The sequence below is a fragment of the Danio rerio genome, chromosome 19, assembly GCF_049306965.1.
Source record: "Danio rerio strain Tuebingen ecotype United States chromosome 19, GRCz12tu, whole genome shotgun sequence".
Lineage (NCBI taxonomy): Eukaryota > Metazoa > Chordata > Actinopteri > Cypriniformes > Danionidae > Danio > Danio rerio.
This window is the reverse complement of record NC_133194.1, coordinates 51,660,985-51,677,304: the sequence shown is the minus strand read 5'-3', so window position 1 is coordinate 51,677,304 and position 16,320 is coordinate 51,660,985. Positions and strand designations below refer to the sequence as shown.

General features: G+C 42.0%; 2 long non-coding RNA genes across 4 annotated transcripts; both read right to left on the bottom strand.

The window, feature by feature from the left end:
- Positions 1 to 2,374: 2,374 nt before the first annotated feature.
- On the bottom strand, positions 2,375 to 4,073 carry LOC141379203 (uncharacterized). 2 transcript variants are annotated; one of them, XR_012395309.1, is made up of 2 exons: positions 3,935 to 4,073; positions 2,375 to 3,600 (listed from the first exon to the last, which is right to left on the bottom strand). It is a non-coding gene; the product is annotated as an uncharacterized lncRNA (long non-coding RNA). The 2 variants fall into 2 exon arrangements; XR_012395310.1 differs by having other exon boundaries at positions 2,375 to 3,586.
- A 5,414-nt stretch (positions 4,074 to 9,487) lies between these two features.
- LOC137489705 (uncharacterized) lies at positions 9,488 to 11,186 on the bottom strand. Of its 2 annotated transcripts, none has more exons than XR_011009084.2 (2): positions 11,048 to 11,186; positions 9,488 to 10,713 (listed from the first exon to the last, which is right to left on the bottom strand). It is a non-coding gene; the product is annotated as an uncharacterized lncRNA (long non-coding RNA). The 2 variants fall into 2 exon arrangements; XR_011009085.2 differs by having other exon boundaries at positions 9,488 to 10,699.
- Positions 11,187 to 16,320: the final 5,134 nt, after the last annotated feature.

The window sequence follows — 16,320 nt, the reverse complement described above, 5'->3', positions numbered from 1 at the left end:
AGATGTGTGATAATCGGCGACTCTAACGTAGCAAGGATCCCGTCTTTTGATATAGTAGAGCTCCAGGTGGATAGCTTCCCGGGAGCCAAATTCCAACACGCCGGTTATTTGGTGGAAAAAGCAACGATCGCAATGGAACCCGAAGTACTGATGCTCTCGTTCGGTATCAATAATCGTACACAAAGGTGCATCTCAACCACAGAAAAGGAAATACTCAGAACATACAAAACAGCACGCGCTCGCTTACCACACACGGAGATCATCGTACCACTCATTAACTTTAGCCAAACACTACCAGAAGAAGAAAAAGCACATCTCACGGCCATGAACAAATACATCAGGGACAATCTTCATCATGTATCAGCATTACCATCCAGGGATTTCAGGGTAGAGAACGACATGATCCACTGGACCGCCGGTACGGCCCGAGCACTTTTAGAACACTGGATGTATTTTTTAGACTTGGAAGGCCAAATATCCCAACAGGGGACTCAGACAAACGCATAGTCAATTTATCGACGGTAATACTAACCCAAGATCAAACGGAAACATTACGGAAAGGCCTTTCGTTCATTCCCTCAACTAAAAGAACCACACAAAAGATCGAATTATTACATAGCTTACAGACTTATCACAGACGAATAAAATTAGAAGTATACTTTGAGGGCAAAAAAAGACAAAAACAGAAACTACCATTCACGCACAACTCCGATTGGACTCCAGCACTATCCAGTTTACCCCCGCAAATCAACTCATTGATCAAAGCAGACTATTACGCGTACAAACATCTCGATTGGGGCCGGTCAGAAGAAGAAAATCTCACAAAGAATGAAAGAATAGCTATTAAAAACCTACACGGCAATCACCAGTTGGTAATCAAACCTGCGGACAAAGGAAACGCGGTCGTACTCATGGACAAAACGGACTATTTATGGGAGGGGCATCGACAACTTAACAAACAAGAACACTATAGCCCCTTGAACGAACCCATATACCCCCAAACGAGACTAGAAATCAAAGAAATACTTGAAGAAATGTGCGAAAAAAAGATTATCAGCGGGGACCAAAAAACTTATTTAATGGGATCGGGCACTCCCAGGCCAAGGAGATTTTATCTACTGCCCAAAATTCACAAAGACCCGAAAGACTGGAGTAGGCCACATAAGATACCACCAGGCCGTCCAATAGTATCGGACTGTGATAGCGAATCATACTATACAGCCGAATATATAGAATATTTTTTAAACCCCATCTCACAGCGACACGCCAGTTATTTACGAGACACATACGATTTCATACAAAAGACCAAAAATCTAACAATCCCCACGGACGCCCTCCTTTTTACTATCGACATAGACAGTCTCTACACAAACATCGAAACACAGGCCGGAATATCGGCTGTGCAAGATTGCTTCAAGCGTTTTCCGGACCCCAAAAGACCCGATGAGTATATAATCAAACTATTAGAAATCAATCTCACCAAAAACGACTTTGAATTTAACTCGAAATTCTATCTGCAAACAAAGGGCACCGCCATGGGCAAAAAATTCGCACCCTCTTACGCAAACATATTCAGGGCAGCTTGGGAGCACTCCGCACTAACTAATTTTCCCTTAAAACCATTCGCATATTACAGATTCCTAGACGATATTTGGGGAGTATGGACATACGGCCGAGAGGAATTTCAAAGATTCACAACACACTTGAACAATCATCAAAGTTCCATCACAATCAAGTTTGAGATCAACGACCAACAAGTGAACTTCTTGGACGTAGTCACATACAAAGGACCAAAATTTGAGAAACAAAACCAATTGGACTACAAAGTTTACTTCAAACCCACAGACACACACTCGCTACTACACAAGTCTAGCTTTCACCCTAAGCACACATTTCGGGGAGTAATCAAGTCACAAATCCTTAGATTTTACAGAATATCTTCTCAAGAGACAGACTTTAAAATGGCAGTTAAAACCCTCTTTAAGGCACTTAAAAAACGGGGATACGGACGCACATACCTTCGGAAAATTTTCAAAACATTTCAACAATCTATCGCAAACCCAACAACAACAACAAACACACGCAACAAAATAATCCCCCTCGTCACATTTTACTCACAACAGAGTAAACAACTTAATAGAGCAACAAAAGAAAACTTCAACAAATTCATCGAACCCACACGTTTTATACAGAAACACAGACCAATCGCGGCCTTTAAGAGAAACAAAAACTTACTAGACACACTGGTCAGTAGCAAAACCAGCCAACAACAAAAACCGACAAGAGCGGAAGCGCACAAACACTACACGGTGAGACGGTGGGTCCAGAACAAAACAAACAAAAACATTTACGAAACACAACGCAACACATCGGCGGGGGTATGCAACTGCATCTACTTAATTTATTGTACGAAATGCCACAAACAATACGTTGGACAAACTAAGAATCAACTCTCATTACGAACATATCAACACACATACAACATACGTAACAAAATCGAAAAACGCAAATTATTAGTTAAGCATTTTGTAATGCATGGACTCTCAGCCCTCAGGGTTACCGCCTTACAGTCAAGCCCCTTTTGGTCATTACGGGAGAGGTTAAGGTTTGAAAGAATATGGATCAAGCGATTGGACACGGTGTATCCAAGGGGCCTAAATGAAAACTAAAAACAAACAGCAAAACCTAAAACACGGAGAGCTCCGGGATGAACCCTAATTTTCGATTACGACAACCCAACACCAACACTCACCCCAACCCCATAGACGGTAACCCTGACGCGACCACTAACCCTATTCCCATAAACCAAAACGCAACCCCAACACTCACCCCAACCCTACGGCCAGGAACCCTACGGTCAGTAACCCTACGGTCAGTAACCCTAACATTAAAATTAAAATTCATTTTTATGCAGCTCTGAACATTAAAATTAAAATTCATTTTTATGCAGCCCTGAACTACGTGAATCATACCTAAAAACACAGCGACTCAGGGGACTACGCGACTAACCCTAAGTTTCAAAAATTAAAATGCAACCCCAACCCCTACACTCACCCTAACCCTAAAGTCAGTAACCCTGACACTAAAACCCCTCTTAATACGACCTGAAATCACAGGAACCATACCCCAAACACGGGGGACGGCGCGACAAACCCTAACTCGAATCTTAACACAAAAGTAAATATACGAAGGGACACAAAAAAGCACACACACGCACACATAAAACAATAAAAACACAAATAAAAGACACACACCTAATTTTAAACAAATAAACAAATTAAATAAACAAAGTAATCAAAAAATAAAAAACAAAAAATAAAACAATTATTTATTTATTCACAAAAAATACATAAAACAGCATGATATTCAACAATGAGAAACAGGAGTGGAGGAGGGTCTGGACGAAGGAGGAAGTCGAAATGGAATCCGAAGCGGTCAGTTGAAATGTAGGACAATGCACAACCAAGGCCGGACACAGTCTGGCCTTTGGATTTTTCGTTCCCCTAACCAAGCTCGTGCCACGTCTCTGAACTTTGGGTCCGATGAGATGAAATCCCGAAATCCGACTCTCCACCACGACACAGTCCTGTAAATACACAACTAATAACATAATTTTAATGCTTAATACAGTCCCCATCACATAAAACCTAATTAAAAGTAAGCCCAGACTATATCTACACACTCATACATACATACAAGATCCTCTCAACACAGATATAAATCCCCCACAGAGAGTGGAGTGAATAATGATACAAAAAAGGAAAACTCGATACAAACTTAGAGAATATCTGATACATAATAGCTCCCCTCCTCTCTCATCACTCTAACATTAGTTACAAAGACTCAAAGGACGATTTGTAAACAAAGGGGCACACTTATCCACAACTTTACATGATTCTCAGACTAACATCCAAAACAAACACACAATACTTACCTAACATCCTATCCCAACACCTCTGGATCAACAGGGGAATTCACAGGGCTGCATACCAGTTAATTCAATCACTCCAGCTCGAAAAACAAAGCAGAGAGACGGAGTTTGCCGAGATGATGACGTCACCGGAGCCACGAACAAAACAGGAAGTAAATCGCGGAAGCACCGCGACGATGACGTCACACACCCTCGCGTTTAAAACTACTTCAAACACAGCCAATTCATTTCTAACATTTATCTAAAGCAGGATCAAAGGAATCCATACAAACACAACTTAAAAACCAGGATTATCTGACAATTAATAACATTGCTAACATTATTTGAGGCTTAAGACGATTCAACACACTGATTTATATCTTACAGAAATAATCCAACTCATTTAATAAGAGGATTAAAAATGAGGAATACAATTTATCTCGAATAACACAGCCTGTCATAACATTTTAGACCCAAAATGACTCAGCAAAATAACAAACACTCCATAAGGACACCAACAATTACTCCTTACACACTTATAAAAATAATAAACCCACGCAGATATGACTTAAATAGTTACTTATAAAACAACTTGAACAAACACACTTGAAGTAACATCCAAACCACATAGGAAGTCAAATAAATAAGTTTGATAATAAATACTCATAACAAATAATTTTTCTAACAAAACAAACGCTTAATTATTTCAACAGGATGATTAAATATATTAAAAGCAAAAAATACACATTAAAATACGATTAAAACACCATTTGAACAAACCAGCTCACACACTGATCATAGCCACTCCCCCACTCCCCCCTCCCCTCTCCCTCACAGCAGGACTATAAATAGGGAGGGAACACTCACCAGCTCACCATTTGTGAAGCTGCTCTCTTTGGACACTCACAGACACTGATCTTCTATACAAATCCGACGTTCTTGCACACAGCCTGAGGAAGAAATATACACTTCGAAACGTAGCTACGCATTGAACGTCGATTTTTAGGAATTCCTTATAGATTTAGAAAATAGAATTAGGAAAAAATATTTAGAAAAAAATAGAAAACTACAAAGCTTTCAAAAAACAAAAAAAGATGTACAGATACTTTAATGAATACAGAGCCAGACTAACTCCAAGAGAACGAGTTAGGATCTGGGATTATCCCACTAACACAGCACACCAATATATTTCTAGGAACAATGCAGTACAACAAAGTACTCGAAATCAAAGTCACGAGCAACGGAGTGAGAACACCAACCGCTTGCGGTGGGACGTTCACGCCGGCCCGCACCGTGTTCATGACAATGATTTCCACCCAACAGTCCGTTTCCGGACTACTAGAGATACTAGATGGATAAACGATGGGGCCCAAGACGAGCACCATCGTTTCAACAATTTCACATATCAGTACAGACAATACAACAACACCCAACCTAGACAAGACATCAGACCACGTGCACTGATCACACGTGAAGACGACGACACATGGAGATACACAAGAAGTGACACACATCACTACAAAAACGCAGAACTCCCATACAGAGAAAGACAATTTATAAATTCCCAATACAAAAGACAAGAAAATAGAGTAGAATTAGACAACGATACGTGGAGATACAGAAATAATAATAACACGCACTCTAAAAACACAAACTTCCCACAGAGACAAAGACAATTCAGAAACGTTCAATACGACACACAGGGGGTTCCCTACAACAGAAACGCCCAACCGCCTCGCCCGGTCTTCACGAGACGCGAAACTCCACATAACATAAACAGACAAAGAACGACTTACTATCACGATGACACTCCACGCACAGACGGTCCCCTTCAACGCAAACATTACTCCAGGGACGGTAACGGGACAGAATATACACCAAGGTGGCGTAACGAACAAAACAACAAGAGAGAACGGCCACAAAAGGGACCGCGAACAAGACCCCAGAGATATTTTACACAACCGAGCGATCCTACCCCATCTGCATATACGCCCGCAACACCGAAGCTCAAAAACACGATTAAACTGGTTTACGATCTCCTTCGCTTGGAACACCAATTAAAAAACATTGACGTACAAAAAGAAAGCGACACACCCATCACATTTAAAAGACTGCAAACACACCTGATCACCACGATTAAACCATTACTACCCAACGAAAGAGTAAACGAGAGATTGACGGGCAACGCACGCAATTGGATGTACACGACACAACTTATCCTACGAGAACATTACCAGCTCCTCATCCAACAGAAGAAGCGTGAGCTCATAGCGCACACCGACAGAGCGGATTGGCCACACGCACTCGACATAGCGACCAGATGGGCCAACAAAAACCTACAAAATAAAATACAACCCACAACATTCGAAAAAATAGAAACATTCCTTACCGAAACTAACGAACGCAACACATCGAGAGACACCGAAAACGGAGATCCACCAGCCCCAAACACAAATCAAACGCACGCACGAACACACAAACGTAAAGATGATCCGCCAGCGACAAGGGCAAAATCAGGGGCACAACACGTACATGTACAGACTTCGCCAGCCGCCCCTCCTCCCAGCAGGGGCGACTGGTCTTTCGACGAAGAATTCCCACCACTCGCACCCCCAGCAGGCATTACGCCTACAATCATACACACAACAAAACCACTACCACAAAGAACAGCACGCAGACTTAACACTGACCTCTTGGTGGACATCGAAACACCACAAAACAAACAGACCGCCGAACAAAAAGCCCCCACCGAACAGCCAAAAACAACCCACGAACAACTTAGCACACACACAATTGTCGAGAAGAACAAAACGAACGAAAAGGAAGACACAACTGGGCAGTCTAGACACACCTCAGACACGACGGCGACTACAAGACCTCCCACTACACATGTAGACAGAGCCACCTCCCCCAGTTTATACTCGGAGGACTCAACGGATGACGACTACGCCACATATACAGTCAACGCAGCACATAGAACATCCCCTACATTGGAGACCGAAAACGAACAGAGAGACAGTACACGAACCGAAGAAACCGAAAATACCACACACGACACTGAGAACACATCGACAGCGCTCGCCACACCAAGAAAGGACACACACACACTCGTGACCCCCTCCACACCAAAATCGGTGGGCAGACCTTACAAACACATCAAGACAGACAAAAAACACATAGACTGGAGCCTCAACCTAAAAAAGAGATGTGTGATAATCGGCGACTCTAACGTAGCAAGGATCCCGTCTTTTGATATAGTAGAGCTCCAGGTGGATAGCTTCCCGGGAGCCAAATTCCAACACGCCGGTTATTTGGTGGAAAAAGCAACGATCGCAATGGAACCCGAAGTACTGATGCTCTCGTTCGGTATCAATAATCGTACACAAAGGTGCATCTCAACCACAGAAAAGGAAATACTCAGAACATACAAAACAGCACGCGCTCGCTTACCACACACGGAGATCATCGTACCACTCATTAACTTTAGCCAAACACTACCAGAAGAAGAAAAAGCACATCTCACGGCCATGAACAAATACATCAGGGACAATCTTCATCATGTATCAGCATTACCATCCAGGGATTTCAGGGTAGAGAACGACATGATCCACTGGACCGCCGGTACGGCCCGAGCACTTTTAGAACACTGGATGTATTTTTTAGACTTGGAAGGCCAAATATCCCAACAGGGGACTCAGACAAACGCATAGTCAATTTATCGACGGTAATACTAACCCAAGATCAAACGGAAACATTACGGAAAGGCCTTTCGTTCATTCCCTCAACTAAAAGAACCACACAAAAGATCGAATTATTACATAGCTTACAGACTTATCACAGACGAATAAAATTAGAAGTATACTTTGAGGGCAAAAAAAGACAAAAACAGAAACTACCATTCACGCACAACTCCGATTGGACTCCAGCACTATCCAGTTTACCCCCGCAAATCAACTCATTGATCAAAGCAGACTATTACGCGTACAAACATCTCGATTGGGGCCGGTCAGAAGAAGAAAATCTCACAAAGAATGAAAGAATAGCTATTAAAAACCTACACGGCAATCACCAGTTGGTAATCAAACCTGCGGACAAAGGAAACGCGGTCGTACTCATGGACAAAACGGACTATTTATGGGAGGGGCATCGACAACTTAACAAACAAGAACACTATAGCCCCTTGAACGAACCCATATACCCCCAAACGAGACTAGAAATCAAAGAAATACTTGAAGAAATGTGCGAAAAAAAGATTATCAGCGGGGACCAAAAAACTTATTTAATGGGATCGGGCACTCCCAGGCCAAGGAGATTTTATCTACTGCCCAAAATTCACAAAGACCCGAAAGACTGGAGTAGGCCACATAAGATACCACCAGGCCGTCCAATAGTATCGGACTGTGATAGCGAATCATACTATACAGCCGAATATATAGAATATTTTTTAAACCCCATCTCACAGCGACACGCCAGTTATTTACGAGACACATACGATTTCATACAAAAGACCAAAAATCTAACAATCCCCACGGACGCCCTCCTTTTTACTATCGACATAGACAGTCTCTACACAAACATCGAAACACAGGCCGGAATATCGGCTGTGCAAGATTGCTTCAAGCGTTTTCCGGACCCCAAAAGACCCGATGAGTATATAATCAAACTATTAGAAATCAATCTCACCAAAAACGACTTTGAATTTAACTCGAAATTCTATCTGCAAACAAAGGGCACCGCCATGGGCAAAAAATTCGCACCCTCTTACGCAAACATATTCATGGCAGCTTGGGAGCACTCCGCACTAACTAATTTTCCCTTAAAACCATTCGCATATTACAGATTCCTAGACGATATTTGGGGAGTATGGACATACGGCCGAGAGGAATTTCAAAGATTCACAACACACTTGAACAATCATCAAAGTTCCATCACAATCAAGTTTGAGATCAACGACCAACAAGTGAACTTCTTGGACGTAGTCACATACAAAGGACCAAAATTTGAGAAACAAAACCAATTGGACTACAAAGTTTACTTCAAACCCACAGACACACACTCGCTACTACACAAGTCTAGCTTTCACCCTAAGCACACATTTCGGGGAGTAATCAAGTCACAAATCCTTAGATTTTACAGAATATCTTCTCAAGAGACAGACTTTAAAATGGCAGTTAAAACCCTCTTTAAGGCACTTAAAAAACGGGGATACGGACGCACATACCTTCGGAAAATTTTCAAAACATTTCAACAATCTATCGCAAACCCAACAACAACAACAAACACACGCAACAAAATAATCCCCCTCGTCACATTTTACTCACAACAGAGTAAACAACTTAATAGAGCAACAAAAGAAAACTTCAACAAATTCATCGAACCCACACGTTTTATACAGAAACACAGACCAATCGCGGCCTTTAAGAGAAACAAAAACTTACTAGACACACTGGTCAGTAGCAAAACCAGCCAACAACAAAAACCGACAAGAGCGGAAGCGCACAAACACTACACGGTGAGACGGTGGGTCCAGAACAAAACAAACAAAAACATTTACGAAACACAACGCAACACATCGGCGGGGGTATGCAACTGCATCTACTTAATTTATTGTACGAAATGCCACAAACAATACGTTGGACAAACTAAGAATCAACTCTCATTACGAACATATCAACACACATACAACATACGTAACAAAATCGAAAAACGCAAATTATTAGTTAAGCATTTTGTAATGCATGGACTCTCAGCCCTCAGGGTTACCGCCTTACAGTCAAGCCCCTTTTGGTCATTACGGGAGAGGTTAAGGTTTGAAAGAATATGGATCAAGCGATTGGACACGGTGTATCCAAGGGGCCTAAATGAAAACTAAAAACAAACAGCAAAACCTAAAACACGGAGAGCTCCGGGATGAACCCTAATTTTCGATTACGACAACCCAACACCAACACTCACCCCAACCCCATAGACGGTAACCCTGACGCGACCACTAACCCTATTCCCATAAACCAAAACGCAACCCCAACACTCACCCCAACCCTACGGCCAGGAACCCTACGGTCAGTAACCCTACGGTCAGTAACCCTAACATTAAAATTAAAATTCATTTTTATGCAGCTCTGAACATTAAAATTAAAATTCATTTTTATGCAGCCCTGAACTACGTGAATCATACCTAAAAACACAGCGACTCAGGGGACTACGCGACTAACCCTAAGTTTCAAAAATTAAAATGCAACCCCAACCCCTACACTCACCCTAACCCTAAAGTCAGTAACCCTGACACTAAAACCCCTCTTAATACGACCTGAAATCACAGGAACCATACCCCAAACACGGGGGACGGCGCGACAAACCCTAACTCGAATCTTAACACAAAAGTAAATATACGAAGGGACACAAAAAAGCACACACACGCACACATAAAACAATAAAAACACAAATAAAAGACACACACCTAATTTTAAACAAATAAACAAATTAAATAAACAAAGTAATCAAAAAATAAAAAACAAAAAATAAAACAATTATTTATTTATTCACAAAAAATACATAAAACAGCATGATATTCAACAATGAGAAACAGGAGTGGAGGAGGGTCTGGACGAAGGAGGAAGTCGAAATGGAATCCGAAGCGGTCAGTTGAAATGTAGGACAATGCACAACCAAGGCCGGACACAGTCTGGCCTTTGGATTTTTCGTTCCCCTAACCAAGCTCGTGCCACGTCTCTGAACTTTGGGTCCGATGAGATGAAATCCCGAAATCCGACTCTCCACCACGACACAGTCCTGTAAATACACAACTAATAACATAATTTTAATGCTTAATACAGTCCCCATCACATAAAACCTAATTAAAAGTAAGCCCAGACTATATCTACACACTCATACATACATACAAGATCCTCTCAACACAGATATAAATCCCCCACAGAGAGTGGAGTGAATAATGATACAAAAAAGGAAAACTCGATACAAACTTAGAGAATATCTGATACATAATAGCTCCCCTCCTCTCTCATCACTCTAACATTAGTTACAAAGACTCAAAGGACGATTTGTAAACAAAGGGGCACACTTATCCACAACTTTACATGATTCTCAGACTAACATCCAAAACAAACACACAATACTTACCTAACATCCTATCCCAACACCTCTGGATCAACAGGGGAATTCACAGGGCTGCATACCAGTTAATTCAATCACTCCAGCTCGAAAAACAAAGCAGAGAGACGGAGTTTGCCGAGATGATGACGTCACCGGAGCCACGAACAAAACAGGAAGTAAATCGCGGAAGCACCGCGACGATGACGTCACACACCCTCGCGTTTAAAACTACTTCAAACACAGCCAATTCATTTCTAACATTTATCTAAAGCAGGATCAAAGGAATCCATACAAACACAACTTAAAAACCAGGATTATCTGACAATTAATAACATTGCTAACATTATTTGAGGCTTAAGACGATTCAACACACTGATTTATATCTTACAGAAATAATCCAACTCATTTAATAAGAGGATTAAAAATGAGGAATACAATTTATCTCGAATAACACAGCCTGTCATAACATTTTAGACCCAAAATGACTCAGCAAAATAACAAACACTCCATAAGGACACCAACAATTACTCCTTACACACTTATAAAAATAATAAACCCACGCAGATATGACTTAAATAGTTACTTATAAAACAACTTGAACAAACACACTTGAAGTAACATCCAAACCACATAGGAAGTCAAATAAATAAGTTTGATAATAAATACTCATAACAAATAATTTTTCTAACAAAACAAACGCTTAATTATTTCAACAGGATGATTAAATATATTAAAAGCAAAAAATACACATTAAAATACGATTAAAACACCATTTGAACAAACCAGCTCACACACTGATCATAGCCACTCCCCCACTCCCCCCTCCCCTCTCCCTCACAGCAGGACTATAAATAGGGAGGGAACACTCACCAGCTCACCATTTGTGAAGCTGCTCTCTTTGGACACTCACAGACACTGATCTTCTATACAAATCCGACGTTCTTGCACACAGCCTGAGGAAGAAATATACACTTCGAAACGTAGCTACGCATTGAACGTCGATTTTTAGGAATTCCTTATAGATTTAGAAAATAGAATTAGGAAAAAATATTTAGAAAAAAATAGAAAACTACAAAGCTTTCAAAAAACAAAAAAAGATGTACAGATACTTTAATGAATACAGAGCCAGACTAACTCCAAGAGAACGAGTTAGGATCTGGGATTATCCCACTAACACAGCACACCAATATATTTCTAGGAACAATGCAGTACAACAAAGTACTCGAAATCAAAGTCACGAGCAACGGAGTGAGAACACCAACCGCTTGCGGTGGGACGTTCACGCCGGCCCGCACCGTGTTCATGACAATGATTTCCACCCAACAGTCCGTTTCCGGACTACTAGAGATACTAGATGGATAAACGATGGGGCCCAAGACGAGCACCATCGTTTCAACAATTTCACATATCAGTACAGACAATACAACAACACCCAACCTAGACAAGACATCAGACCACGTGCACTGATCACACGTGAAGACGACGACACATGGAGATACACAAGAAGTGACACACATCACTACAAAAACGCAGAACTCCCATACAGAGAAAGACAATTTATAAATTCCCAATACAAAAGACAAGAAAATAGAGTAGAATTAGACAACGATACGTGGAGATACAGAAATAATAATAACACGCACTCTAAAAACACAAACTTCCCACAGAGACAAAGACAATTCAGAAACGTTCAATACGACACACAGGGGGTTCCCTACAACAGAAACGCCCAACCGCCTCGCCCGGTCTTCACGAGACGCGAAACTCCACATAACATAAACAGACAAAGAACGACTTACTATCACGATGACACTCCACGCACAGACGGTCCCCTTCAACGCAAACATTACTCCAGGGACGGTAACGGGACAGAATATACACCAAGGTGGCGTAACGAACAAAACAACAAGAGAGAACGGCCACAAAAGGGACCGCGAACAAGACCCCAGAGATATTTTACACAACCGAGCGATCCTACCCCATCTGCATATACGCCCGCAACACCGAAGCTCAAAAACACGATTAAACTGGTTTACGATCTCCTTCGCTTGGAACACCAATTAAAAAACATTGACGTACAAAAAGAAAGCGACACACCCATCACATTTAAAAGACTGCAAACACACCTGATCACCACGATTAAACCATTACTACCCAACGAAAGAGTAAACGAGAGATTGACGGGCAACGCACGCAATTGGATGTACACGACACAACTTATCCTACGAGAACATTACCAGCTCCTCATCCAACAGAAGAAGCGTGAGCTCATAGCGCACACCGACAGAGCGGATTGGCCACACGCACTCGACATAGCGACCAGATGGGCCAACAAAAACCTACAAAATAAAATACAACCCACAACATTCGAAAAAATAGAAACATTCCTTACCGAAACTAACGAACGCAACACATCGAGAGACACCGAAAACGGAGATCCACCAGCCCCAAACACAAATCAAACGCACGCACGAACACACAAACGTAAAGATGATCCGCCAGCGACAAGGGCAAAATCAGGGGCACAACACGTACATGTACAGACTTCGCCAGCCGCCCCTCCTCCCAGCAGGGGCGACTGGTCTTTCGACGAAGAATTCCCACCACTCGCACCCCCAGCAGGCATTACGCCTACAATCATACACACAACAAAACCACTACCACAAAGAACAGCACGCAGACTTAACACTGACCTCTTGGTGGACATCGAAACACCACAAAACAAACAGACCGCCGAACAAAAAGCCCCCACCGAACAGCCAAAAACAACCCACGAACAACTTAGCACACACACAATTGTCGAGAAGAACAAAACGAACGAAAAGGAAGACACAACTGGGCAGTCTAGACACACCTCAGACACGACGGCGACTACAAGACCTCCCACTACACATGTAGACAGAGCCACCTCCCCCAGTTTATACTCGGAGGACTCAACGGATGACGACTACGCCACATATACAGTCAACGCAGCACATAGAACATCCCCTACATTGGAGACCGAAAACGAACAGAGAGACAGTACACGAACCGAAGAAACCGAAAATACCACACACGACACTGAGAACACATCGACAGCGCTCGCCACACCAAGAAAGGACACACACACACTCGTGACCCCCTCCACACCAAAATCGGTGGGCAGACCTTACAAACACATCAAGACAGACAAAAAACACATAGACTGGAGCCTCAACCTAAAAAAGAGATGTGTGATAATCGGCGACTCTAACGTAGCAAGGATCCCGTCTTTTGATATAGTAGAGCTCCAGGTGGATAGCTTCCCGGGAGCCAAATTCCAACACGCCGGTTATTTGGTGGAAAAAGCAACGATCGCAATGGAACCCGAAGTACTGATGCTCTCGTTCGGTATCAATAATCGTACACAAAGGTGCATCTCAACCACAGAAAAGGAAATACTCAGAACATACAAAACAGCACGCGCTCGCTTACCACACACGGAGATCATCGTACCACTCATTAACTTTAGCCAAACACTACCAGAAGAAGAAAAAGCACATCTCACGGCCATGAACAAATACATCAGGGACAATCTTCATCATGTATCAGCATTACCATCCAGGGATTTCAGGGTAGAGAACGACATGATCCACTGGACCGCCGGTACGGCCCGAGCACTTTTAGAACACTGGATGTATTTTTTAGACTTGGAAGGCCAAATATCCCAACAGGGGACTCAGACAAACGCATAGTCAATTTATCGACGGTAATACTAACCCAAGATCAAACGGAAACATTACGGAAAGGCCTTTCGTTCATTCCCTCAACTAAAAGAACCACACAAAAGATCGAATTATTACATAGCTTACAGACTTATCACAGACGAATAAAATTAGAAGTATACTTTGAGGGCAAAAAAAGACAAAAACAGAAACTACCATTCACGCACAACTCCGATTGGACTCCAGCACTATCCAGTTTACCCCCGCAAATCAACTCATTGATCAAAGCAGACTATTACGCGTACAAACATCTCGATTGGGGCCGGTCAGAAGAAGAAAATCTCACAAAGAATGAAAGAATAGCTATTAAAAACCTACACGGCAATCACCAGTTGGTAATCAAACCTGCGGACAAAGGAAACGCGGTCGTACTCATGGACAAAACGGACTATTTATGGGAGGGGCATCGACAACTTAACAAACAAGAACACTATAGCCCCTTGAACGAACCCATATACCCCCAAACGAGACTAGAAATCAAAGAAATACTTGAAGAAATGTGCGAAAAAAAGATTATCAGCGGGGACCAAAAAACTTATTTAATGGGATCGGGCACTCCCAGGCCAAGGAGATTTTATCTACTGCCCAAAATTCACAAAGACCCGAAAGACTGGAGTAGGCCACATAAGATACCACCAGGCCGTCCAATAGTATCGGACTGTGATAGCGAATCATACTATACAGCCGAATATATAGAATATTTTTTAAACCCCATCTCACAGCGACACGCCAGTTATTTACGAGACACATACGATTTCATACAAAAGACCAAAAATCTAACAATCCCCACGGACGCCCTCCTTTTTACTATCGACATAGACAGTCTCTACACAAACATCGAAACACAGGCCGGAATATCGGCTGTGCAAGATTGCTTCAAGCGTTTTCCGGACCCCAAAAGACCCGATGAGTATATAATCAAACTATTAGAAATCAATCTCACCAAAAACGACTTTGAATTTAACTCGAAATTCTATCTGCAAACAAAGGGCACCGCCATGGGCAAAAAATTCGCACCCTCTTACGCAAACATATTCATGGCAGCTTGGGAGCACTCCGCACTAACTAATTTTCCCTTAAAACCATTCGCATATTACAGATTCCTAGACGATATTTGGGGAGTATGGACATACGGCCGAGAGGAATTTCAAAGATTCACAACACACTTGAACAATCATCAAAGTTCCATCACAATCAAGTTTGAGATCAACGACCAACAAGTGAACTTCTTGGACGTAGTCACATACAAAGGACCAAAATTTGAGAAACAAAACCAATTGGACTACAAAGTTTACTTCAAACCCACAGACACACACTCGCTACTACACAAGTCTAGCTTTCACCCTAAGCACACATTTCGGGGAGTAATCAAGTCACAAATCCTTAGATTTTACAGAATATCTTCTCAAGAGACAGACTTTAAAATGGCAGTTAAAACCCTCTTTAAGGCACTTAAAAAACGGGGATACGGACGCACATACCTTCGGAAAATTTTCAAAACATTTCAACAATCTATCGCAAACCCAACAACAACAACAAACACACGCAACAAAATAA